This window comes from Sylvia atricapilla, chromosome 1, assembly GCF_009819655.1.
Source record: "Sylvia atricapilla isolate bSylAtr1 chromosome 1, bSylAtr1.pri, whole genome shotgun sequence".
NCBI lineage: Eukaryota > Metazoa > Chordata > Aves > Passeriformes > Sylviidae > Sylvia > Sylvia atricapilla.
In genome coordinates, this window is record NC_089140.1 from 76741588 (window position 1) to 76769371 (window position 27784).

At 36.5% G+C, this 27784-nt stretch overlaps 1 protein-coding gene across 1 annotated transcript in view; it reads left to right on the top strand.

Annotated features, from left to right (window-relative positions):
- The window catches only part of CDH18 (cadherin 18), a 159245-nt gene that overhangs the window by 41684 nt on the left and 89777 nt on the right, over positions 1–27784 (top strand). The gene's annotated exons all lie outside the window — the stretch shown is intronic.

Consider the following 27784-nt stretch of genomic DNA (forward strand, 5'->3'; position numbering starts at 1 on the left):
GGAGAAATCTCTTTTGGGGATGGGAATGGTTACTAGTTTGTGATATTTTGAAGAGCATTATAATTATGTTGATATTAAAATGATTATACAATTCTAATGTGTATTTGAAGTCCTCAATAATTGAAAAATATATTTTGAAGTATATATATATATATATATAACTGCTTTTCCCTCTCTATTTCAAAGTTCTAATACTGAGGGGGAAAAAAGAAACACACTGAACAGTGTATTTTTCATTCGTTAACTGTAGGGAATAATAATGGCTTTTTAAATGTGCTGAAGTGAAATAAACATAATGTAAATAGTTTTAATTTTTTTTTTTTTTTGCATTTGAGTTTCTTGTCTTGTGTATATTGATCTTTGTGGTACTTGGAGGTATACCCTGGTTTCATTATAAGAGAAGCATGTCTGTGCCATCTCAGAGAGCTTTGAGGTTAGTGCTGCTTTGATTAGGAGACCAAAGTCCGTGCTAATCAGGGGAAGGTCTGTCTCAACCTAAAATGTTCTTGAAATTTTTGAGCTTGTGTTAGAAAAGCCTAGAATGAAAAATCAGTGGCACAGTCCTCATGCTCCCCTTGTCCTTATGATACTTAGAAATAAAACCCTAGTTCATATTTCTAAAACTGTTTAGGCACTCTGAGGCAATGGCCTGCATTTTTATTTTCATAATGGTGTAGAACTTCTAGTCTGGAGCTGCTATTCAGTTAGTGAAGAATCATAATGGATATTCTCTGCATCAAGTCTGTGTTACACAAGAAATAGTATTGTTATAATGAAACAACAGATGGTAATGTATTTTCACTCCTCAAGCCTTAGGCTTTGACAGGGATTTAATAACACTTTATGAACTTAAACTCATTTTGATCTTTGTCTAGAATATGAAGATCATTCTGATACCACAGTCTATAAAAATGTGAAAATGAGGTAAATAGTGCAACAGTGAAAATCCAGGAGAAAACTTTTTTCTTTTATAAGTTACCTTTTTGTAACTGTAGAATAGAAATAAATTTAATTTGGCGTGATAAAATGGGAAGAGGAAGAAGGATATTGGAAAAGATGGGAAAGTCTTAAAGAATATAATTTTTCACTGTGAAATTTCACTTTGAATTTTTGAGGTTTAAGACTCATTTTTCAAAACATCACTCTTCTGAATTTGCAAGCATTTCTGTGACCTACTTTTCCTAATACCTCAGTTATTCAATTCCAGCTCAACTATACTTTATCTGGAAGTCTTCTGAATTCACACTTACGTGCAAAAGCTTCCTTTACAACAAGGGAGGTCCAAAAGAGGGAGAAAGAGAAAGATCCCAACATTAATGACTGAATGCTGTTTATGAAGCCTAAGGATATCGATCAGTAAATTTTCTTGAAGCTATCAGAAACAGATATCAAGCTCTAGTGTGAATACTCATCTTAAAGTCTGCTACTTCTAGTTTAGTTCTTCCTATACTTGGTTTTAAACAACTTAATATCTGAAGACTTTAAAGTTTTGGATTTTTAGAAGCTTAGGTTAGAATAATTTAAATAAGATTATACACTAAGGCTATAGAATTCATATATTTAAAGTATAATAAGGGAACAGCACGAAATTACAAACTCTGAAGCAGGAAAAATGTGTGTTCTTGGTAGAAGAACAGCTCTTTCAGCTTATCTGTGGCTCTTCTCCACACACTCAAAGTGGGGCAGAGGTGCTGTGCAGGGAGAGTGAAACCTCCTGTCCTCAATAGACTGGGGCCTGAGCTCCTCCTAGGGCTGACCCTGGACAGCCTCAGCCCTATGGGTCAGGGCTGAAACCTATCATGAGGAATCAAAAGGAAACACTGCCCTGATCACCATTCAGACTGAGAGGGCTACTGCCTATAGGGCTTTATTTGACATAATTATGGGATGCAGATAAGAATGGGATTGTGTAGACTTATTTTTGGATATGTAGAGGGAGGACTATAAGCAGGGAAAGGGATGATTGAGATGGAATGAGGAGAGAAAAGGAAGAGAAAATGGAGAGGTAAGAGGATAAAGGGGGCCACCATATGCAAACAGGCTTCGCTTGGCCACTATTACTTGGCCATGCCCTGTCCTGGATCAGCAGTCTATTCTGTGTTTTATTATGCTCTATTTGTAACTCCATTTCCTGAGTAAAAGGTCTCTCTCTGGTATGCATGTGTGTGGAGATTTGAGTGCTAGCAGCTGGAGCAGGACAATGACTCAAAGGGGTCTGTGTGTTTGTGCCAGCAAACTGGGAAATGCAGACTCTGTGTGTATAATACGAGTGTCTATGCCAGTATGGCATTACTGCAGGGTCTCAGGCTAGCCAGCAAACTGGATGAGTGGTTTGGGTGATGGATATCCGTTTGGCCAAAAGTCCAGACCAGGACTCAGGAGTCAGCTGTTGGAGGAGCCAAGACCAGTCCAGAGCGACTGTATGGTATGTGATTTGAGAGCCCTGTTTGTAGCTGTGTATCTCTGTACATGAGGCAAGGGGAGACCAGGGAGCCAGGGAGCCAGGAGCCAGCTGGATGGCATTGGAAACTGAGGGACCAAGGGGTCCATGTACTGTTACCAGGTGTACTCAGTGTGTAAGGCTGTGTGGGATCAGTAAATGTGCTGGCTTGAGTGGAGATGTGTGACTATGTCCAGGATAAAAATGGGGTCTGCACTTGGAGCTGGGGGGCAGCTGCAAGCCCCAGACATGAATGCCTAGATGGCACCAGGTGCCAAGTCCAGGTGTTGGCTACTGCATAGACTAAGTATGGCAAGTTACAGGAGCTATCCGTGCTGAGTTTGTGAGTATATTTCTAATTATAAATCATGCTTCCTTCTTGTCAGCTGGAGAAGAATGAGGTTGTTTGTGCTGTTTGTGTTTGAGTGCTGAGCTGTCCTATTTGTGTGTCACCCATTGCGTGTTGCATCTGTATATGTGCCTTGTGGAAACACCGCTTGACCTCACATAGCTTCTAAATCATGGATTAAAAATAGGAAGGTGCAGCAACCTCTTACCAACAATCCAGTTTATCAGTTGATTTGCTTTAGGACCTGTGTTTTGTTTTGTTTTCCCCTGGGGAAAAATTGTGAATTCTCTGCATAGAAATTTGCTGCAACTATGTGATTTTGGCTGTGAATGTCATAACCTAAAGTTTTAAGACTTTCAAAATCATTTGATATTGAACAGCTTTCTATTAATTGCTCTGCATTTTTGTTTATAAATTTCTTTTGGTAATTAGCTGTGGAGTGTAATAGTAACTAGTTATGTAATTGATAATTACCTGCAATAGCTTCTACTGATTACTACTTGTTTTCCTCCCCAGTTGCAGGAAAACACTCTGCTGAAATTTTATAAGAATGTACTAATAAGGCTAGCAAAAGAGAGGGAAGGAGTCAATGTCTAGATCTTACGTATATTTACAAAGATTATGCACGTAAGATTGTAAGTTTTCTTAAATCAAAATATACAGGGAACCCCAAAAAGCATGAAGTGCTTATATTTTTAGAGTATCATTAACTTCTCTGTGAGGAGAAAACAAAAAAGAGAAGTTATTAGTGAACTGTAGAGGAAATATTTTATTCAGATACTTACTGATTTAATACGGCTCTGCTTTCTCCTACTCCCACCTTTTCACATATACATCCCTCCAACCATTTTTTAGCATTTTTTAAAATACCCAAATATGCATGAAGTCTTTTTCTGGGAGTTTGAACTGCAAATTCAATATTCCACCTTTCCCAAACCATGAGGTCTTTTGATCCATAAACTTGATCTAGGATTGATTCTTGTGTGTTCCTCACTTATGCCAAGTGTGGCTCATCAAACAGCAACTGCCAACATTTGACAAGTAACCCAACCCCAAGAGGTCTTCTGAGAAAACCTCAAATTAGGCTGTGCTTTTTGTTGCAGCTATACCTGCCCACTTTCTATTACTGCATGTTAGAGTCCAGGGCATCCCTTTGGCCACCCTGGAAGGACACAGACTCTTCAGGCAGAGAGGTTTGGGATCCAAGCAAGAGAGTTTGAGATCTGTACAGAGGGGTTGCAGACCCTGGCACAGAGCCCAGGAGGACACTGCCTTTGATCTCAGCCCATGGGAACGGCTTCCAACATTCAGAGAAGAATTACAACCCAAAAAGTTTTGATAGGCAGTAGTGTAGTGTATCACAAGGTGGAAAATTTTGTAGTTTTGGGGTTCTTAGAATGAAGGTGAATGGGGAAAACAAGATGGAGGGTTTAGAGTAGTGCCCTGGGTTCTTCTTCTCCCTTGGCCTCCATCTTCTGATATGATGGTGGCACAAAGTAGTTTAAGGAGATTGGGTCAGAGTTGATCCCTTTAGTATAGGTGATAGGTATTGGCACATAATTGTAAATAGGTGATAAGCAATTATCTGTATAAAGAGGCTGTGACGTCCCTCTGCGGGAGGAGTCGCCTCGTGCCCTAGCCGCTGTTCAGACCTCAGCTGGACACTGAGAACATTGTGAGATATGAAATAATAAACAACACGGGAAATCTTGAAAAACAAGACCTTGAAGACTCTGTTTCATCCTCACGTCTGGCTCAGGGCCTTCAGAGGGCAAAAGACTCTAAACCACCTGAATCTCAGATGAAAAAGGAAACCCGAGAACTACATGCTTTGAGAGTGAAAGTGAAACCTGCAGTCCAATTCCACTGCTTACATGGTAAACCCTGTCTGGAGTATGTTAACTCCACACAGCTATTCCCAGGCAGAGCTGTCTGTCTGAACCAAATACACAGAGTGAAGTAATCTGTAGGGCCTATGTACTGCATTTTCAGATCAGTACTATTGCTGCAACTGTTATAAAATAAGAGATAAAACCTTCATTCTTTGCAGTTTTGAATTTAAGTGTAGACATTGGCAGGACAGAAAACTCATTTGTCATTCAATTGAATGTGGAAAAAGCTCAGATATTTGTATTTGTATTTATTATGTTCTGCTGTTGCAGTAGCAATGTTTCAAAGACCTTAGTAATGTAAAAGATTGTTTGTTGTTTTACTTTAAGATGTCAAATAGTAAAACCCCCTATATTTCTATTTATCAAAGAATGTCATTGCAAATTAGCCCAGGCTAATAATGAAGTGTGAGATGAGTGTCAATCTCCTTCTGCTTTCTGTCTTCACAAGATATGAACATCAACTACAGGGATCCCTACAAGAAATTCACTGATTATCTAGTTTAGTTCCTGACTGAGAGCACAATACAAATAAACACAGTCAATGGCTGAATAGATGCTTCCAAACATAGAGATGAGCCTTATAAACACCAATTACCCACCCTGGAAATTCCAGACTTTTGACCACATCTGTAACTATTCATATGCATTTTTAAAAGTTCTTGGCCACAGTTCATATGGGAATGGCAGATTTTGTGGCATTGTAATAATTAGAGTGTAATTTTAAGGTTTCATGTGTATACCTCTGCAAAACAAGAAAAATATATTGTTTATCAAGTTATTCGCAAGTTTAATACTGCTAAATAAGCATGAATACTTTAAAATATAATTAAGTAATTAATACTTTAAATATAATTAAGTAATTAATCTATTAAAATAAAATTATTTTAGTGGTGAGATATTAATTATTAATTTAATGAATTAAGACCTACTGCATCTCCTTATAATAGACAAGATAATTTACATTTATATAAAGACAAATTAAATAAAGTTTCCAGTTCAAAAAGAAGAGCACTCTTTTCATGCTTTAGTAGAACAGCCTGTCATGTTATTCCAGATAAGAATCTACTGTCCTAATTGAAATAATGATAAGATATTCTATGTCCCTGAGTACATAAAAAAATCATATCAGTTAAGAAGACAGTTTCAGGAATCAATTTCTGCTAATTTCTTGAACAAGCATCTTTATTTTTCCTATTAAGAATACTTAATTCTTCTAGTTGAAATATCTTTCTTAGTGAAATGCAGGTTAGTACATATTGGACTGCTAAGTGAAAATGAAATGTGTTTAGTTATCTCATTGCTTTCTACTCAGATGCTCCAATATTATTTAAATGACCTTACAGTGCTATAGCAGTATCTTACATAAATCTACTGCGTCTGTTCTGAAGGAATACCTTATGACAACTCCCCAAATCCACAACTAAGACACCACAGCCAGTTCCCAGATTCCTATCGTGTTGTTAAAGTGAACTTAACTTCATCTATCACAGTCTTTTCACTTGGGTTTTTAAACTGCAATTGGACACCGTGCGTGTTAGGGACAATGAAGTGGATGAAGGATCTGGAGCATAAGTCTTATGAGGAGCAGCTGAGGGAGATGATGTTGTCCTGTCTGGAGAAAAGGAGGATGAGAAGAAACTATTGCTCTCTACAACTGACTGAAAGGACGTAGAATATAAAAAGGCAGAGGTCTGTCTCTTCTCATAAGTAACAAGTCATAGGACAAGAGAAAATGGCCACAAAGTGGCCAGGCAAGGTTTAGGTTAGATATTAGGAAAAAAAAAAAATCACCAAAGGGTTGTCAAGCATAAAATTTTTCTAATGATATATTCTTCTCAAGAGATATAAGTAAATATTTCTGATAAAACTTCAAAAATTTACATGTGCAGAACATTTATTTATACCTGTTAGTGAAAATTCCAACTTAATTATGTGTAATTGGTATAACTCATTATAAAGGGGAGGTCACAGTGAAGAATCAATTTGAAAGTTTAGTTATTTTAATGAGTGATACATTTTTCTAAAAGTGTATAGGATTAAAATAACTTGATTTTGTGCATGGGTACTGAAATTTTATCTTGAAGTTCTAAGGACTGTATTTTATATTCAGGTATTTCACTTTCAGGTTTGATTTCCCTTAAGGAATTTCTGAGATGTTATAACAGAAATTGTGTCTCTTGTGTAGATCTTTTCCAATGTCTACACTTCACTGACAAGAGGATCACTAGGAATTCCAAATTAAAATTTGAAAGAGTCTTGCATTGTTTTTCTAATTCCACCAGTTACTGTACAATGCACTCCTCCATTCCTGAAGGAGCAGAAATATGTACTTCATCTAAAAATATTGTCATGAACACTTGTTTGAGAGTGTCATCTGTCAGCTCTCAGCTAAGAGTAAATATTGTAATGTCTATTGCTTTCAATTTTAAGTAAATATTGGATTTTCTACATCTACAGTTTTGACACTTAAAAAATATATAAAAAAACCCCCTTCTCTGAACAATGGACTTAATTCTCTGTTTTCTTTTGTGTTCAAAATACTGATATACTCTAACATTTTTCCCAAGACTTATTTGAAGAATAAATCAGGCCATCAGACAGGCAGAAGAATCTACTGTTTCTTCTCAGTTTCTAGGGACTTCATTATGGTACAGTTAGAGACTGTATGAGGGCATTAGTACAACTAAAACTTTCTTGCTTACATCTTGTTTTCCATTATCATGGAAACAACGCAGAAAGTTCTTTGCTAATCAAAAGCATACAAAGAGGAGGAACAAAGTGTTCTGTTCAAACTAGCTCTGTTTCTCTTAGGGTAGCTGATATTTTCTGGTACATCATCCCTCCAATGTACCCTTATGCAATTTTTTGGTATCAGCCTCCAGGGAACTTTGTGGTGTACTTGCTGGAGCAGGTTTTGCAGGGCACAAGATGAATTGGTCACACATCAGGAACAGTGTTCTGGCACTGTATTTTCTTTGCTTGATACTTACCAACACTTTCTCTTCCACCATCCATCATATAGTCAAAAAGGACAGGCATAGGAGGCAGACAGGTTGGGGAAAAGGGATTGACTGATGTTCTAACCCTGTTTGCTTCTCATGAGACGAGCCATGTGTTTTGGAGATTGAGTTCAGAGAAAAGGAAGAAACTTTTCCTTGGTTTTTCTTCTCTTATTTGTTTCTCTTTGTTATTCTTTCCCCATTCAGTGGTGTGAACAACTGTTGTGGAAAATCTTTGCTGGTCTTCAGCCACAGCCACACATTTGTTCTTAAATTAATAAAAATAATAATAAAAAAATTTTTGACAAACCCTCACTCAGGGAAAAAAAAAAAAAAAAAAAAAAAAAAAAAAAAAAAAAAAAAAAAGCAAAACCAAAAACCAAACCAAACACGCAAGAACACACATACACAACAAAAAACCCGAATAAAACACAACAAACCCATGTGTTTCTGTAGCCATCAATTGGCCAGTTCCCAGATTATAATATCACCTTGGCTTCCTAACCAGGACTACTGTACTCTGTTCCTTTTGTTGGTAGACATGCTTTTATTTATATATGCATATATTTTTAACCTTATAACAAATACACAATAAATAATAATAAATACACAAACATATTTTTCCACTTAAAAAATAATGATATCTTAATCTAGGCTAAAACCAGTAGACAGCTCAGCCACACACAGCCTCTTACTCGCTTCCCACACAATGCAATGGGGGAGAGAACAGCAGTGATACAAGTGAGATAAAGATGTTTTAGTAGGGAAGGTAAAAGTTAAGCAAAGAATGAATTCACCACTTCCCATGGGCAGGCAGTTGTTCAGGTCTCCCCAGGAAGGCAGAGTTCCCCTATAGATTACAGTGATCAGGGACAACAAACACCACAAATCTGAGTGACCTTTCTTTCTCCTTCTCCCCATTTTTATTGCTGATTGTGATTCCATGTGACGTGGGATGTCCCTTGGATCAGCTCTTCCAGCTGTGTCCCTCCCAAGCTCCTTGTGCACCCCCAGCCTTCTCATAACTGGAGTGGTGTGAGAAGCAGAAAAGTCCATGTTACTGTAAGCACTGCTTAACAAGGCTAAAACATCCACTTTGTCATCAGCACTGTTTGTGTCACAAATCCAGAACAGCACCATATCAGCTGCTGTGGAGAAAAGGATCTATCAAGACCAGTACACAGAAGAAGCACTGTTTTCATTTGTTTTACCAGACTGAAAGTCCTGAATTGAGAGCAGTGAGACATACATGATCATGTAGGATAGATTCTGTTGTCACATCCTTTACCATCCTTGTCTTTGATGTAAAATTGCTCTCTATTCACCACTTAATGTATTTTTTTTTTTACTTTCCATTAGATATTGGAAAAGGTTCCTAATCTTTATGTTTATTAGGCTCAGCTTCTCAAACTTCTAGGCATTCATGTCTTTTCAGAGGTACTGAGGGCTGTAAGGAGTTTTCTCTGTTTTAAAGGTCTGAAATGCCAGGCTGGATCTATTAGAAAGTTAAATATCTTGATATGAGGAAAGCATTATATTGCAAGTGCCTGTAATATGTCTCTTTTTCTAGAATAGAACTATTTTTGCAAACATGTGTTTATCTCTGTGTCTTTGAACTTTGCACAAGGGAGATATGAACTAATAATTTATTTTCTGTGTTTTTAAACAAGGAAGGCTCATTCATTCAAACAAAGTATGAAAATTACATGTGCAGTAAAACGTGTTTAACTTTAGGGTAAGGAGATTAATAAGATTTCACCCTAAAGAAAATAATACGTTACTGTAATTTTTAACTCAGCTGGGATGAGAACCGGGACACTGACTCAGAAGATTCATGCACTAGACTGTTTAAAGGCTCTGCCCCAAGGGACCAGTCCACATGTAGACAATACTTTTACAGATCAGCCTTTATAGTTGAGAAATAAGGTGGTGACTTTATTGTCTTTAATTCAGCTAACGAGTGTCCCTTTTCTAGACAAGGGGTTATTTACATCTCTAGTTCTAGAAGAAAGAGTCACCAAGACATTGAAAAGAAATTCTCCCCACACACACCTTTAAAGTCTTGGCTAGGGAACTGAAATGAAGATATATAGAGCCAGACATTAATTTGAACTTCACAGAAGTGTTCTAATTCATACTTATCCCTTCCCTTTTTTAGCCTAATTTTCTCTTCCACAAACTGTTATGGATATTGCTATAGTCGAGGATAATTATTTCAGAAACTCAGTTAAAGGTGAAAATGAAACTTTGCAGTGGCAGTATAAAAGAGGCAAAGTGTCATTGACGTTCTGTTCCTGGGGCTGTTATCTGCTGGTTTGGTAATGTTAAAATGCCTGCTTATGGTTGATGATACACTGGTTATATATATATATTTTAAAAGGCCTATTATCTTGCAGTTCTGATTTATGTTGTTTTAGTTCTTTTGTTTTATTTGTTGCAATTTTTTTTCAGATATATTGTTTTAATAATATTATTGCTTTAATAATAAGCTTCAGTAAGGTCACATTTTTTGCCTTTCATATTTTGATATTTTTTACTAATTTACATTGGAGTGGACAAGATAAGTAGTGGTAGACATGTGAAAAGAAAATTATAAATATATAACTGGTTGAGGATAATATTTCTTTTACATAATTTTTTTTAATTTGTGTATTTAATTTTTTTAGTGCTCACAAATCCTGTGGTTTAAAAGCTTAGCTACTCTCAGAATTCATGAATAATCTACATTAGATCAATAAATATGCATGCATATGGTTTCCCATCAGTCTCAACTCTTAGAACAATGCATACTTTCTCAGTTACAATTTGAATAAATGTCTAATATCATCTTGCCTTGTAATGGACCATGGAGAACAAAAAGCTAGTATAACAACAATTATTTGCCAAAGATTATGTATAAAGAAAATGCTCCTCAAGAAATCTTAACCAGCAAAAATAATCCATCTGCAGTTAAGATGCCTCCCAAGAAAACCTGAACAAAAACTTTATAAAATCAACACAACTTCCATTTCTGGCCATCTACATGAACAAAGAAGCACAACATATACAAAAGCCAATTTTATACCAATTTTCACAGTTTTACAGTGATAATAACCAAGATGACATTTGGGGACTGTTATAATTCATATCTGATGAGAAAGGGAAAAAAAGAAATTCCTTTCAGAAAACACCAAGAAGCTTGTGATCAATCCAAGAAATTCAAAATTTACTGGCTGTGTGACAGCATTTGTCTTCTCTTGAATATTCAGTTTTGCCACCTTCATCAGTGTCTGTGCAAGTGCTGAACATAAAAGCCTTGCAAAAAAGTTAGTCCATTTCCCTAAGGTGGTGTCCATCTTTTCTGAATGTGCTCCAGAGTGTGTTTTCATTCCCTTGCCAACTATGTCAAGCCCAGGGGCAGCAGCAGAAGCAGTACAAGTAGGCTTTCCCTGGTCTCTAAGGCTGAAAATAGGCTCTGATCGAACACAGTTACCAGCAATCGTGCTTCATATCTTTGTAACTGCCTTTATGGCTTGCCGTCATATTTCTAAATTTAAAATTTAGGAGAGACTATAACCAGACTTCCTGAGACTCTGTAACTATATTTCCAGCAGAGGATTCAGTTTAGTTGTTGTTGTTGTTAACTTACCTTTGCTTACACTTACATTCTGTGACTTGCTTTGTGAATGATAGTAAGTTACTTGTTTGGTTTGGTTTTTTCCTAGAGTTAGATTAGTCAGCATGTGTCAGCCTGGCTGAGGTGGTCTGTCTCTGTCTCCAGGTCCTTGCCCCCAAGGAGGTGCAAAGGCCTGGGACTGGGGCAGCTCCCATGCCCCTTGCTGGGTGTGGCTGTCACTGCCAGGCTGTCATTGCCAGGTCCTCCCATCCTAGGACACTCTGTCACCTAATCCCTAGAAGCTGCCAGACTCTCTGGTGCCCTGACAGTGTCACAAGTGCTTTTGGCACCAAAGTTCTGTAAGGTGGGTGTTTTTCTTCACATTTTAAAAACCGCTTGCAAAACCCATTCCTCAACAAAACCAAAACAAAACCAAAACAACAACAACAAAAAACCAACAAAAACAGAAACAAAAACAAACAAAACAAACAACAAAAACAAACAAACAAAAACCACCCTCAGAGCAGTCAGTACATTCCTTATGCAATATTTTAAGCATTAGATAAAGCCCCTGAAAATTCTCATGCTAGAGGACACAGAAGCAGATCCGTGCTCACTACCCATTGCAGAGGAGTGAAGTTCTGTCTGCAGTCTGTAATTTAGGTCCCTAAGGAAGTGGGGGTTTTTTGGGTGTTTTTGTTTTGTTTTATTTTTTCACATAATTTTGTCTTGTTTTTCTCTTGGTACACTCTTCAGGATTAAAGCATGAATTTTTTAATTATATTTATGACGATGATTCAATACCAAATATTCTCAAGTTGATGATATTCTTTCTATTTCCTTAGCTGGCCTTTTTTCCTTCCTATTTCCTTAGCTAGTTCTCAATGTTGCTGTTACATAGTATTTTCATAGTATGCCTATGATATTTTTGGTTCATGCCTATGAACCAAGGAAAGGTTCAATTCCATCTGTAACACTAGGAAAGGTGCAAAAGCAAAAACCTGCCTGGAATTTGGTAAAGCACTTGCAGTCCCAGAAGCAGATACAGCTGTCATGGGAGCAATCCTAAGGGAAGTGGATAGATTAAATGAGATTTTATTCTCTCCCGAACTGTTCTTTCAAGAAATACAATTTAGATCAATAGATTGCATCTAAAAGTGTTCAAACAGAAAATGCAACAATTCCCGATATATCTAACCACCATGTCAGTTAGACTTCACTTTACTTGAATTGAAGACAAAAATACAATGAGGGACTTCAGAAGCTAAGGCTGCTTCTTCCTCAGAAATATCTCCTATGATGAGGTTTTCTCTATTTTCTTTGTCTTTAACACAAAATGGCAATTGCTGGTAACACAGTGTAGATCCTTTCACTTGAATGGATTTCCCAAGTCTAGGCTCTAATCCAATTGTAATCAGCTCTGATTAAAAGTTACTTCCATAGTGACTTGGATTAAGCATCTGTAAATATAACTGCATCAGTGAAAAAACATACAAGTGTGTTTACTTGTGCAGTCCTTTGAATTTGCTTATTCTTCTGTGCTTTAAAAAGGAATTCTCCATTTTCAAAGAGGACATATTAATGGAAAATATCTGGTTTACTTTGCCCTTTTGAAAAGAATAAAAAAAGAATACTGCTTTAAATTAGGAAAATCAAACAAAGTTTGTCATTGTTTCACAGAACTTCGCTCTCCTATATAATCATGGTTCTGGATTTTTCCTTATAATCCTCTGTTTTAGTAAGTAGATTAGATTTGTTTCAGGTGTGATACTATCTCCAAGATATTCTCAATAATCCTGATAGTATCTATTAACTATTGCATTTTCTGATTCTGAAAGGAATTGTTGTAAAATACCATAATTTTTTTTCTTCTAACCTCAGATTTGTGTAGGGCAGTGCATTCTCCAAGAGTTTCAAAACACTCTGCTAAAACAGCAGTGGCAATGTATGCTGAGCTATTAGTAATAATACAATACTTTAAAAAAATTGCAATAACACATATCTTCAAATTATTTGTTATAATTGTTGCCATGGCAAATGATTAATTATAAAGCTTTAAATTGCTAATGTAAAAGCTTCATTTGTGAACTGTCATGAAAGAGGGTAAAATAATTATTGGACAAAACATGTTTTTCTAATCGTGATAGATTACTGTTACACAGTGCTATTGTTAAAAATTTAAATATACTTTTAAGTACAAAACCCCTCCATTTTGAATTTAACATGCTGATTTATTTATTTTGAAACACCATCTTCTTGTGAAGCTAATATCCCATTAATTCAGGAAACTAAGAAAGAGTACAATGTAATATGAAACAATTATAGTAGAAATTTGCTTGTGTAAATTTCTTTACATAGGTTTTGAATATTCATCATTCTTGTAATATCTTTATTTCTGCTTTTCTTGAGGTAGAGTCTACTTTTTTTGCTAATAGTTTTTTCCATGATAAAGGTCTTGCAAGTGGATTTTTCTAATTTGGACTGCTGAAAAATATTAAGCAAATATACTTAAAATCAATATCTATTAATTTTGATAAATTTCAAATTTCTGAAGTTGCTTCTTTTCAGGGAAGAGCATATGCAAAATGGCCTTAAAAAAAGAAAATTTAAATATAGTTGCTTAGTCTGTGACTTTTTGGTATGGGGTGAAGAGAGGGTGATACATATTTACCATCCATGTATTTCCCTTAAGATGTATTGTTCTTTGAAGCTATGAAAAGTTATAAATGTCTTGCTTTTCACAAGAATGGGCTCCAGGTGTAGAACTTTATCAGTGTATTGTAGTATGTCAGATAACATTACCACCAAACCAAACACTGAGAAACATGGAAGTCACTATTTTTCTTGACCAGCTAACCATACAAGAGGTGAAAAACCCACAGACATATTTAATTTGAAAGTGGATTAACCTGGCTTCACAGGAATTTTGTCCACCTGGCAAGACTTTAGGAACACCCCAGCCTCCACAAACCTTCAATGGGGGTTATCTACTGTATTCACCAAGTACTGCCTTGGGTTGCCTCTCAAAAACTAAAAAGATTTTTCTCTTCTTGATTCATTTTCAATTAATAATACATCTAACAGCTGTTACCAAATGACAGCGACAATGTTCTGATATTTTTAAATTTTCTTCTTTCCATTCTGAAGATCGTTTCTTTCTGATGGGAATCCTCAGGGTGAATTTTAAGGCCTCAAAATTAAAAATGATTCATGTAGCTGCTGACACGTATTTCTAGGCAGAAGCAGAATAACAAATCAAAACCAAATGTCCTTTACATTTTCTCCTAAGTCAGCCATTTTACTTTAAAGATCCTAAATTATTAGTGAAAATTTCCTTTTTAATAGGGCTGTACTACGTGGTAAGAACATAAAAAGCAATAGGTAAAAGTATAGCAGTGGTTTTAAATTCATATCAGGTTTAGGATTTTTTAATCTACCTTACTAGTTTTCTCTGCATTACTATCTATCTTTTTATCGATTGCTAGGAATTTTGCACCCTTCATTTTATGATAAATAACATCTCCTTGTAGAGCATGAGTTGAAATACTCATTGGTGCAAATACAGAGAGGAAAATTTTTTTTTATTACAGGATGTAGGTCTTAGAAATATATCCAAACACATGCCTTTTTCAGTACTTGCAACTTTTCTTGTTCTTATAAAGCCCAACCAACGGTGTTGGCTATGCTGCAAGCTGCCATTGGCTCAAAAGAATATCAGAGTATTGTCACTGTTGGACATGAAAGGCTCCAAATAATTCAGAAGGCAAAAGTGTAGAAAAAGAAGGCTCTTTATTGTCTAATTCTTACTACTTTTTTTAAGGTGTTCTGGTACAGATTTAACGTGATTGGTGAATAGGAACGACATCACTCTAATGCTGTTGGTTAAACTAGTAAAACAGAAAACATCAGCTAGACAAAGATTGCTTTGAGAAAGTATAGTTTTTTACCAAGATTGTTTTGAGAAAAAGTTTTCCAGACAAACTTTTCCTTGTATTAGCAAAGTATAAGCACCTGCTAAGCAGGCTAAAATTCTCTCAGGCCCACAGAGTACCTGTCTCCAAGAGTGCCATAGTTATCTCCCTACACTTTATGTCTAGAGCTTTATCCAGGGCTCACTCAATTTACATGGGCATAAGGACAATCCAGCATATTCTAACCTGTCAGTGTCCCCTGACCACAACTGTAATTCCTGTCCTCAGGAGCAAGCAAGATCTGAGGGCAGAGACTTGTGAAGGGACCAGCCTTTGAAATGGTGTTCCCTGCAGCTGTGGGCTTTTGTGGACATTCTCTGCTCACAGACATGCCTAGTACATAGTGAAAAGAAAAGTAGAAAAACACTTTGATGGCATTTTTCTTTTTGACTAGTCAGAGTGGAAAGGGACAGGTCATATTCAGATCATCAATCCTAAATGTCTCCCATCCTACATGATTCTAGCATTCCATGTTAGCACTTTTTTGTGCTGGACAGTTTCTTATAACACGGACACTAAAACATCCATACATCACATGACAAGGGAGTCTGTCTGAGGATCACTGGTCCTCATGCCCATGGTAAAAGGGTCTCCTCTCTGGTGGTAATCATCAGAGTGCCTGTGCAACACTGTAATGTCATCTGGTTTCATAGGGAGTGCTTCTGATTTCCAGTCTAAATCAGTTTCATATAGATTTAATTTCACAACAATATAGATAGATAGACAGACAGACAGACAGATAGACAGATAAATAACGAGACTGCTCTGAGAGAATGGCTTAGTAGACCATAGTGTAATCCCAAATATAATATGATGGCATCGCTTCTTTTTCACTGCCCATTAATGGCCTACTTCAGTGACTTAGCTGTAACAGAAGTCAATGGTAGAAAAATTGATTAAACTCTGTTCATTTCAAAGGTATTTTCTTTTGCTTTTCTGTGAAATTTGTATTAAGCTTCTGAAGTCCAATCTTTCGGGACTGAATCAGAAATTATTAAGACAAAAATCCAGGATCTAACTGTACTTTATTGTCTTTATGTGTGGTTTGGTCTTGTTATAGTGTCTCCTTTCTGCCATTAAAAGTACCAACAGATAGAAAAAAAGTCAAGTCTTTTTGAAGATGAAAGATATTTTTAAAAGCCTTACATTTTTTTTCAAACTCTTTGTAAATATCACATGATAACATATTTTAAGAGATATTTACAAGGTTTTTTATCCTTATAATTTTAGCTGAAAATAACTGGTTTTTTGCTGAGGATAATCTGAATAATTATCTTACAAGAAATGGTGTTGTTTTTTTTTTTTTTTTTCTGAATCAAAATGGAATCGTTAGTGGTGTGTCTAGTAGGTATAAATTTTCACTTATGAAATAATTAAATGAAGTTTGTCTGATCCAGCATCAAAGCTCTGATTTACATGAATTTCTGAGATTGGCAGGCACAATGTTTTTTAGATAGCTTAGTGTAAGACGTTAAGTGGAAGGGATTCCTGTCTAGCAGAAAAGTGAGAAGGAAGAATTTTTCCACTCAACCACCTGCTCTCCTGCCCAACAAAAAGCACAAAAGCACTCATGTGTATTAGAAAGTGTATTTATCTTTAAAAAATAGTTTCTACCAAAAACCTTCAGACAAACTTTTTTTTTGTATACATATATTTCTTATGTTATTTGTCAGTTTAGACAATGCATTCTCCTATATATTTTTAGTTTGTGTTCCATGATTCAGTAACTGTTGATGAAGTAATACGTAATGATCTAATTTTGCTATTCTGCTTGTTGGAAATGTGGGTGTAATAGTGAGAACATAACATAAGAAGCAACATGTTTAAAGTTAGAAATTTCTAGTGGCAGGTGGTAGGTTAGACTGCTGTTAACTCTGAATTAATTATCTAAGGCACAAATTCTGCTAACTGGAAAAAAAGGATCAGGTTTCAGATGTTTGGGGGTTTTGTACTGTATTCTGAAAAAAGCTGAGAGCAATACCTACAGGTGAGGTTAAGTAACAGTTCCACTATGAAGCATATATACTTTGATAATTTTATTTAAGCTGAAATGGTCTATTATATAACTATCATGTCCAGTGATTGTGTTATCTCAGCAAAAGCTCTATAGGCTCACTATTGAGAAGATCTACAAAAGGCTGTTCTTGGAGGCCTTTATGGATAACATGAATGAGAAACTGCAGTAGGTCAGCTCTAGAAATCAGAGATGAATCTGAAAAAATGACAAACTCTTTGCAGTACAAACTTGCACAAGTTGTAAGATGCTCAAAGTAACTCTTCTGCCACTGTTAAAGAAAAAGAAAAAACAGCACCAAAATCCAAACGGGAAAGACACTACTATATGATCATAGAATTATTTACAATCATTTAGAATAATATATTTCTTTAAGTTGAAAAAGATCTATATGAGCATCTAGTCCAGCCATTAACATAACAATGTGAAGTCCACCACTAAGTCATGTCCCTAAGTGACATACCCACACTTATTCTGTTGACTCAATCACTTCCCTTAGCAGCCTGTTCTCAGGACTGAAAACCCTTTCCATAAAGAAATTTCCTAATATCCAACCTAAACCTCCCCTGATGCGACTTGAAGCTATTTTCTCTTGTTTGTCACTGGTTGACTGGGAGAAGAGACCAAAACCCACCTGGCTACAACCTCCTTTCAGGTAGTTGTAGAGGGCAATAAGGTCTTCCCTCAGCCAAATTTTCTCCAGGCTAAACAACTCCAGTTCCCTCAACTGCTCGTCATAATACCTCCGGTGTCTTCACCAGCTTTATTGTCCTCTGGACACACTCCAGCACCTCAGTGTCTTTCTTGTAGTGAGGAGGCCAGAACTGAACACAAGATTCGAAGTGCCAAGTACAAAAGGAAATTTGCTGCCCTCGTCCTGCTGACCACACCATTGCTGATACAGGTCAGGATGCCATTGGCCTTTTTGGCTACCTGGGCACATGGTGGCTCATGTTCAGCTGGCTGATGATTCTCACAACCATGGTCCTCCAGCTCAAGGCACTGAGATGTTCTTGATTGTCATGTGTGTTGAAGACAGAGGCAAAAATTGCATTAGACACCTCTGCCTTGTCTATGTCCCTATTTGTGAGGTGCCCATTCTCATTCTGTTATTTCTACATGCCTTTCACCATTAATATATTTGAAAATTTCTTCTTATTGTCCTACACATTTGTTGCCTGCTTCATATCTCATTTGAGCTTTGGCTGCATAATTTTCTCCCTACAGTGACAAGCGGTATCTCTGCATTCTTCTCACACTTGACCTTGCTTTCACTGGACATACAGATTCCTTTTCCATCTAATTTCCAAGAGAAGATTCCTGTTCAGCCAAGCTGACCTTCTGCCTTCCCTGTTTGACTTCTGACATTTTTTGACTTCGGACATTAGCCTCATCTTGTGCCCTTAGGAGGTGATGTTTAAAAAGTAACCAGCATTGATGAAACCAAGCACCTCTAAAAACATTTTCCCAGGGACTTTACTCACTAGTTTCCTGATCAGCCTGAAGTCAGTTCTCCTTATGTCCAGAGTTGAACTTCAGCTGGCACTTTTCCTCCTGTCAACAAAGATTTTAAATTCATTCACTTTGTGGTCATTGTAGCCAAGATGTCTGCCAACTACCATTTTACTCATGACAGACTCCCTGTTGACAAGCAGTAGGTCGAGAAGGGCACCTTTCCAAATTGGCTCCCTTAGGACTTGTTCCATAAAAGTTTTAATCTATGCTTTTTAAGAATCTTCTGGTCTGTGTTGCACCAGCCATGTGATGACCCCAGTTGATTTCAAGTCCAGCATAAGGATAAGGATGGTTGACTTGGAAGCATCCCTTAGTTCCTCAAAGGTTAATTTTTAAATGCTATTGTTCTGGCTAGCAATTCTGTATCAGAGTCCCACATAGGCATCCAAATTATTGGTCGTTTGTCCGTTGATTCTTACCTAGAGGCTCTCAGCTGTACCAATTATGAGTTCCCTATACTCTAACCCTTCTATAACATACTATGGCACCCCTCCACCTCCTCTGCACTGTCAATCTCTCCTAAAGAGCCTTTAGCCATCCAACAACTCACCTCCACAGGTTTCCCTTATGTCAATGATATCAAATCTCTGGGACTGAGACAAAGCTTTGAGATCATCTCATTTGTTCTTCCTGCTGTGTGCATTAGTGTAGAAACATTTCAGGTGTGGTACTTTGTAGACAACACCTCGGGCAGGAGATTGAGATATCCCATTAGTGCTCATTCACTCAAGGTTTAGCACATCATTACTGGCTAGCCTGGTATTTTCCTCTTCCCCCCTCCAAGCTCTGTCAGTGAGCTCTGCTACTCCTGTGCTAGAACTCTTTTCCTCTTCTGAGAAAGTCACATGCTATCAGTGGATCAGTGTTGAATAGATCATCTCATGGTCAAAAATCCCCAAATTCTTCTGCCAACACCAGCCTCACATTGACCTGATGGATTTGTCTATTCCTATAAATATTATTCCTTGTTAAAGAATATCTGTGCTCCTGATTCTTCAACCAGTTATGTCAGAGCCCTGAATTCTCTTTTGATTTCCCTCAGACTACTCTATTATTTTGATGCTGCTGGCTTGAACAGCCAATAACAGATTTTAATCAGAGGGCCTTAGTAGAGACTGTGCAGTACAATATAATGTGATTATAAGACCTACTCTGTCTAGAACTACTCTCTCAAATGGGATTGTGTGCTTGCATTTATACTCAGTATGATAGAATAAATCAACAAATATATTAAACAGTATCTCTGATTATCAGTGGTACACAATCACAGTTCATGACTTTCATAATCCAGACCTATCTGAACTGGTAAATGTAGGTTTTTTGTTCTGTTATTCTTTGTGCTTATTAATTTCTGCAACTCCAAGATAAATCTCTGATCTTGTAAACAATGGTATGCATACTTAGCTTTAATACTAGCCTGTGTTTACATTGGCTAATGCCCTAATGTATATGAAATGGATTAAGATAATGCAAATGTATTTTTAACTGTTTCAATCTGTATTCTTAAACTTGTGAAGTCCTATACTTCATGTAGCCTTGATGTCTTTCTAGTGAAAGATGATTTTTTTAAAGTAGACCTAGAAATGTCTTTATTCTTAGCTACTAACAGGAGATAAAACACTATGCATGGATTTTATAAAATAAAGAAACCACGAGGTACAAAAGCATGCAAAAGCTCTTTCAAAAGGGTGGAATATCAGATATTGCCAGTAACAAGATGACCACATTAAAGAATAAAATGGTGTTTGGCAAATAGGAAGATAGGAAAAACCATCTAATATTTTTTGAGGAAGTTAGAAAGCGATTATTTTCAGAATGGCAAGAGCCAAAACTATCTTTAATGATATATTGAAGAAAAATAAGAATCACCTTGGGGTGTGTCTTTCACGAGTCTGAATTAAAGATGGGAATTTGGAGAAACCATGAAAGAAATTACTGTATTTATCTAGTCAAGAGAAAATGAAGTAATGAGTGAAGACCTTAGCTGAAGTAGAATTTAACTATTTCATGGTAATACCTATGGTTTTTACATCTGTGGGACCTTAAGACTGTATTTATATAAGCAATATCTTTCTTTGAAATTAATATTCTCTGTTTTTGAAACCATGTGCCCTCACAAAATTCTTCTGTATCAGAACTGTTACAAAAGAAATATGTCACTGGTACCAAATGTTCTTGTTCCTGTTTTGGGTTTCCTCACTCAGGGATGTCAAGTGGACTGTGAACCATACTAAATGTTCTGCTATCTTCTTTCCTGATATATTTCTATTCTCTGATGACAGGAAGTATATTTAATACATAGCCAAAATCCAGATACCCCATTTTCATTTTTACTGTGTGAGAGGACACTGTTACGTTCATTGTGTAACAAGGGTAGGAAAATGGTAAGCATCCATCATTTTACTACAGACACTTATCTTATGGGTTACTGTTGACTTTGCCAGTACATTTTTTGTTAAACAAGTTATATAAATGCTCCAATTTTCTGTTATTAATAATTCAAAGGTTATATCTTCAGAAATGGTTTTACTAGGACATAACATTCTTCTCTTTGGTAATGAAAAATTGCATACATTTTTGCATCTTAGAAGGTCAGGAAAAGTTTCAGTATGGTTGGAACACACAGTAGATTGCATCAATTATACCCAGGCAGCGATTTTGTCTGGCATTTTAAGAAGACACTGATTATTGATTTCTTGCAAAATATCATCATCATTCCCACTTACCGACTTACTGTGGGTCTTTTTTTTGTGTCAAGTACAAAATGGTCTAATTATTTTTACATTAAAAAGAGATGACTTATTTCCATTTTCACATGGACAAATAAGAAAAAAGCTAACAATACTAATAAAGACAATAGACAAAGACAATGCTAATATATCCCAAGCATGATCTGACTATTCTGATTTTATAATATTTGCTCTTAATTATCCATACTACATATGCTCCAGTAAAACCTCATGTCAGTTCATCATCTTTATCATTCATATTTTATGTTAATACTAGGTGATTTCTTTTTGTGCCTCCTAATCAGACAGGTGAATGAGACCATTGAGAAACAATAGCTTTGATTTCTTTGTCAGGAGCTGTAGTGATAGGTTGAGGGGTAATGAGTACAAACTGAAAAATGGGAAATTTAGCTTAGATATTAGGAAGGAAATTTGTTACTGTGAGGGTGGTGAGACACTTCAACATGCTGGCCAGGAAGGTTATGGCTGTGCCTTCCCTGGCAGTGTTTAAAGCCAGGTTGGATAAGGCCTTGAGCAACCTGGCCTAGTGAGTGGTGTCCCTGCCCAGGCCAGGGAGTTGGACTTAATGATCTTTAAGGTCCCTTCCAATGCCTTAACATTCTATGATTCTATAATTCAGGGGTGTTTGTAGTTCCATGTGACCATACGAATACCTTAGCTTGCCATTTTGTTGATTCTTATTTCATTGATGTAGAGATAATAAATATTGTTGTGTTTCCACTTTTGCCAAATTATCTAATAGTGACCACATTTGGAATTGACACTTCTAACATAATGAAAATCTTATACTCTGCTATAGAGCAGTGATTTTTGCTGCTATCACTGCATGTTGATGAAGAAATCTCTTTTTTTGGGTTGTGCATCCCAGGTGGTAAGAGTGGGATGTTGTGCTGAGAAAACTCTAGCTTATGTATTACAATTAAGTATTACAGCAGTGCAAGCTGGAGCTGAATCAAATCTTTTTTCTCAGTTATGAAGTCATGATTTTTTGCTGTGATAGTTGTTGGCTTGACTGCTTCATCGATAGCAATAAAGTATTATTTGTTCTCTCTTTCATTTAGCTACACTTTTGCTTAATTTTGAAAAATATCTTGTGCAATTAATTGTAAAAGAACTAGAAGAACTAAAAGAACACTCTAAAGAATGCATTAAATACTTTTTTACACTTGCACAGATCATGTGCCTCTGTTTAGCTCCCCCCAGTTAGATCAGCCATGAGCATAACTACCAACAAAACCCCCCAACATTGCAGTTGAGCTTGAAAAAAGATTGGTACTTCCAACGTTGATAGCTTAGTATTAAAGGAAATATTTGTTTATTTTATTTGATTGCAGGATTAGTTGGGAAAAGGATGGAGGAAATTAATGTCAAACTGATTTTTTTCCCAACAGTAGAAAAGTTATTTCCTTCAGTGGAAATAACCCATCGAATATTTTTGTTCAGTCATTTGTTCAGAGCCTGTGACACCAAATATACAACTATATTTGTATATATTTTGCTGCATTCATGATAAAGTTGAGAAATTGAGGACTGGAATTACAAAGCTGCCAATAGAAAGGTGATGATTTCATTGTCTACTTTATCTAATAGGCAATTAGATAGGAGATGTAGTTTCATATTTTCCTTTGCTTAGGGTGTTTGAACCTATGCTTTGTACATGAAGAAAATCATTAAAATGACCAGACTGTCATTATTCAGCTGCACTTTCAGGTTAAAAATGGAAGTGGCAGTGATTTTTTTTTTTCCAGAAATGAAGGAAAATATTCTACAGTGCAATAGTTTTGGGGTTTTTTTATATACCTTTAGAAAGAAAATTTTTAACTCCATTTTTAAATTAGTTTATCTAAAACTTCTTTTACTGAAGTTTATTTGCTACTTAAAATGTTTTACCAGTTTCCCATACAGACTAGAACAGCTTAACAGCAAACAATGTTCTGTAACTAGTGACTGAAATATACCTGTGAGATGGAATTCCCAACTCAGATTCCCTTTTCCACTTTCTATTCATGAAATATTTTGTATCAAAGGACAAAGATGAGGTTGTTTTTGCTCCATTAACAAGCTCTTCTCTGAAAAGGTCATTTGTGGCATTTATAGTCAGCTGTGCTGATTCTAGAACCTTTTGTTATTGTTACAATGGGTATGTGCCATATTTTCTATATTCAGAAAGAGTAACCATTCTAATATTAATTAAATTGATGATATTTACATTTAAAATGAACTGTCAGATGAAAATGTTTTAAATTACTGAAACAAGACTGAAATGAGTGATGAGTTATTAATAATTTATTTGACACAACCATAATCAGACAACAAATAGGAAAACTTTTTTTTTAATGCAATTTAAAAAAAGAAGTATTGTGACAAGGAACTGCAAATTTATAATTTTAAAGCCTTTCCTCAGAAAAAGATCTGGTCTTTATTTGGTAACTACATTTGCTTTGTATACTTAATAGAATTGTTTTCCAATGAGTAACACCTTTAACATTTCGAAGTGCAGTTCCTTAAAAATATATCTCTAAAGAAAGCATTTCTTCTGAAAATTATCACTTCTCAAGTATATGTGGAAGTGGGGTCATGAAAGCTACTGAAGGAAAAATAGACTGGGCAGTCAAAGGAAGAAGAGAGGGCTGCAGACAAGTGTGGTAACAGTGACCGTTCCATTGTGGACACTGAAATTGTAAGAGATCAGCTGCATCAAATGAACATTGACAAGTCCATGTGTCCATAGTAAGCCTTTTTGTACTGTCCTTCACAGCATCCTTCTGGAGAAGTTTCCCAACTGTGGGATGAATTAGTTTGCAGTGCACTGAGAGGCTGAAGAGCAGAGCTCGAAACGGTTTGGTAAATGGGGTTACATCTGGCTGGTGATCCATTGATGGTCACCAGTGGTGTTCCTCAGGTGCAATTCTAGGGCCAAACCTGTTTGATCTGTTTATCAATGATCTATAATGGATGCACCTTTAGCAAGTTAGCTGATGATGCCAAAATGAGAGGTGCTGTTGACTCTCTTGAGGGACAGGAGGCTTTACAGTGTCATCTGGATAAATTGGTGCCTTTGGCTGTGGTTAATGGGATGAAATTTGACAAATCCAAACGTTAGTTCCTGCGTCTAGGATGGAGTAATGTTGGACACAGGTATAAACTGGGAGAGGATTTTCTGGAGAACAGTCCTGTAGAGGGAGACCTGTGGGTGCTGATCAGCAGCAGCTCAATATGCATCAGCAGTGTGTGCCCTGGCAGTCCAGAGGTGACTGATCCTGCATCCTGGGGTGCATCAGGAAGGGCATCCCCAGCCAGTCAAAGAGGTGATTATCCCACTTCATTCAGTGTTCGTGTGGCCTCACCTTGGGTACCATTTAAGGACATGAAGGTCTCACAATGTGCCCAGAGGTAGGGAACAAAGTTGGTGATAGAGCTGGAAGGAATATCATGTGAGGAGTAGCTGAGGAATTTGATTTTGTCTGGTTTGCAGAGAAGGAGGGTGAGGAGTGACCTCACTGCTCTCTACAGCTTCCTGAGGAGGTGAAGGAGAGAGGTAGGTGCTGAGCTCTTCTCCTTGGTAATCAGTAACAGGATGTGTGGGAATGGTTCAAAACTGGCCAAGGAAAGATTTATACTGGGAGAGCTGGTCAATGCTCCAAACCTATTGAACCTGTCAGTATGGAAGACACATTTAGATGATGACCTAAATAACATGTTTTAACTTAGTTGACCCTGAACTGGTCAGGCAGTTAGACTGGAAGATCATTACAAGTCCCTTCCAATTGAAATAGTCTATTCTCTTCTTTTCTCTTCTATTCTCTATTTCTTCTGAATTTGTGAAAATGTTTAACTCCCAAATCTAAGTAAGTCCTACTGCTACTGGCTTTGCTATAATATCTGTCCCCACTCTTCTTCTAGGCCTCCATCAAGAAAGGTCACAGTAAAGTCTCCTGGAGCCTACTCCAGGCTGAACAATCTCAACGCTCTCAGCCTGCCTGCACAGGAGAGGTGCTTCAGCCCTCTGATGGAGACCCACTCCAAAAGCTCCATATCTTGTACTGAGACCTCCACAGCTGGATGCAGTACTCCATAAAAAAATCCTAACTATCATAAATTAGTCATTTACTAGTAAATAAATCATCATAAACTAGTCTTTGTTCTTTATAATTCAGTCAAAAACTGATATAGTAAATTTACAGTATTTGTTAGCTTTTGTCATTTACCCATTTTCTGAAATGCAGAATGTGAGAAATTCCAAGATTTTCCTTCATGAAAGATGTGCTGCTTAAGGTTATGAATTTAGTGGTCCCTAGAATCAAAATATTTTTAAGAAAACACGTTTTTGAAATTTCAGTTCCAAATAATAAGATTGTACTGCACTAATTCATGTAACTAGAAAACTCTGAATAGGAGAGAGTACAATTTATTTATATTTTTAATTCAATATCCTTTCACACTCTGATTTTCACCTCCAGCCAAATTAATTTCTTTCTGATTAAACTGGTGATGTCTTTTGCATTGATTATTGACAGAGTGAAGACTTAAATACATGTGAACTAAATAAGCAAATCCATTCAACAAAATTAATAACTTTGCTGTGTTTAAGTCCTACATAATGACTCTGCTATGTTTATTGTAATTTTGTGCTGCATTTTTATTCTCAACTTCTCTAGTAGTTTCTGCTGCTTCTGGAAAACAAAGTTTCTGAGTTGTCATTTCACAAGTAGTAGCTACCCAAGGGAAACAGTTAGATCAAATCTTCTCTAGAGATTGTCCTCTGTTTCTAGTGTTCTAGTCTTCAAGTGTTCTTCGTCTGCCCACTTGTGACATTTAAACCTTCAGTTATTGTCTCTGTGTGTATGGGTGTATTCCTTTATCCTGTAGCTTGTTAGTATTTTTTACATCACTATAAAACATCACAGAGGTTTTGATTCCTGAGCAAGTGGAATTTAAAATCTATCTAAGTCTTGCCTTTGGCAAAAGTTGCCATAATCTCTTAGAGTTGAACTTACCTCTCAGATCTAAGCCTGTATTTTATTAGCTATATTTGGTTTTATTTTACTTGAACCATGAATGCATGAATAATTCAGTCTTGACTGAGAAGACATAAAATAGGAAAACCTATTAAACAAAGCAGTCTTAAGTAATCAAGATATTATAAAAGCTTTCTGGGTTAGTGGTCCATCTAGCACAGTATCCTGCCTCTGGCAGCAGGGATGACAGTGTCAGTAGGGTACTCTTGGACACCTTTTGCTCCTATAATACTTTCCCAGAATCCACAACTGTTGCATTAGAGTTGTAAGGGTTTGCCTCGTTGCCCTAATGTTTACAATATCTTTTTATGAATCTATTGTCTGTAACTTTGGCCATTTCTGAACTTGCTATTACTCTTCTGTGCTAAGAAGTTCCAAAAGTTCACTACCTGCATTTCACTGGATTTCTACCTCTTTCAAACAACCCTCTCTTAGGAGTTTCATTTGTCATCTTTAATTATAATGTTGTTGAATTTTCTGAACAGTTTAGTGTTTATTTTATCTTACATTTTACTACCCAGTAGAACTTAGTGTTGTCTTCTGACTTTGGAATTTCACTTAACACTCCTTTGGTTTTGATAGAAATACTGAATAATAGTACAATAAAAAAAGCAAACAAAATGATGTAACAATACTAGATTTTTGCAGCAAAATGCATTAGCTTCCTCATTCATAAACCTTGAGTGTATCTTCTTGCAGTTCTCAGTCAATAGATCAAGGAATGTGAGCCTCTCTACTCCCTCCTTGTAAAGTACTTACACTGAACAATCAATCTACTGGTTCATTTCTGTTCCTGACTTAACTCTGCTTGGACTGTACGATGTGTATTTTTATACTTGATGGCCAGAACTTCTTCAGTACTCAAAATATGGGCACATTAAGATTTAATGAGTGGCACAATGTCATCCTCTCTTCTATTCATAATACATACCCAAATGTGTTGAAAATTTCATTTTCTTTTTCAGCTGCCATTATTCCTGTCATCTAAAACCACCAACATTAACTAAAACCTTTGTTTTCCTTAGCTTTAACCACAAGTATGCATAGGCAGATGTTAGGTAATTTTTCTGTAGTGATTACATTATCCATTACAGAGTAATGTATTTCTGTAGTGCAGTTTTCTCTAGTGTACCTTTCTCTACCCTAAAGCTCATCTTTCACCTTTCTGCCCAGATTTTTATAGAGCTTCTTGCTGATGTTGGTGTTCTGTGACCTTTTTACTTTCCAGTACCAGCAGCTTG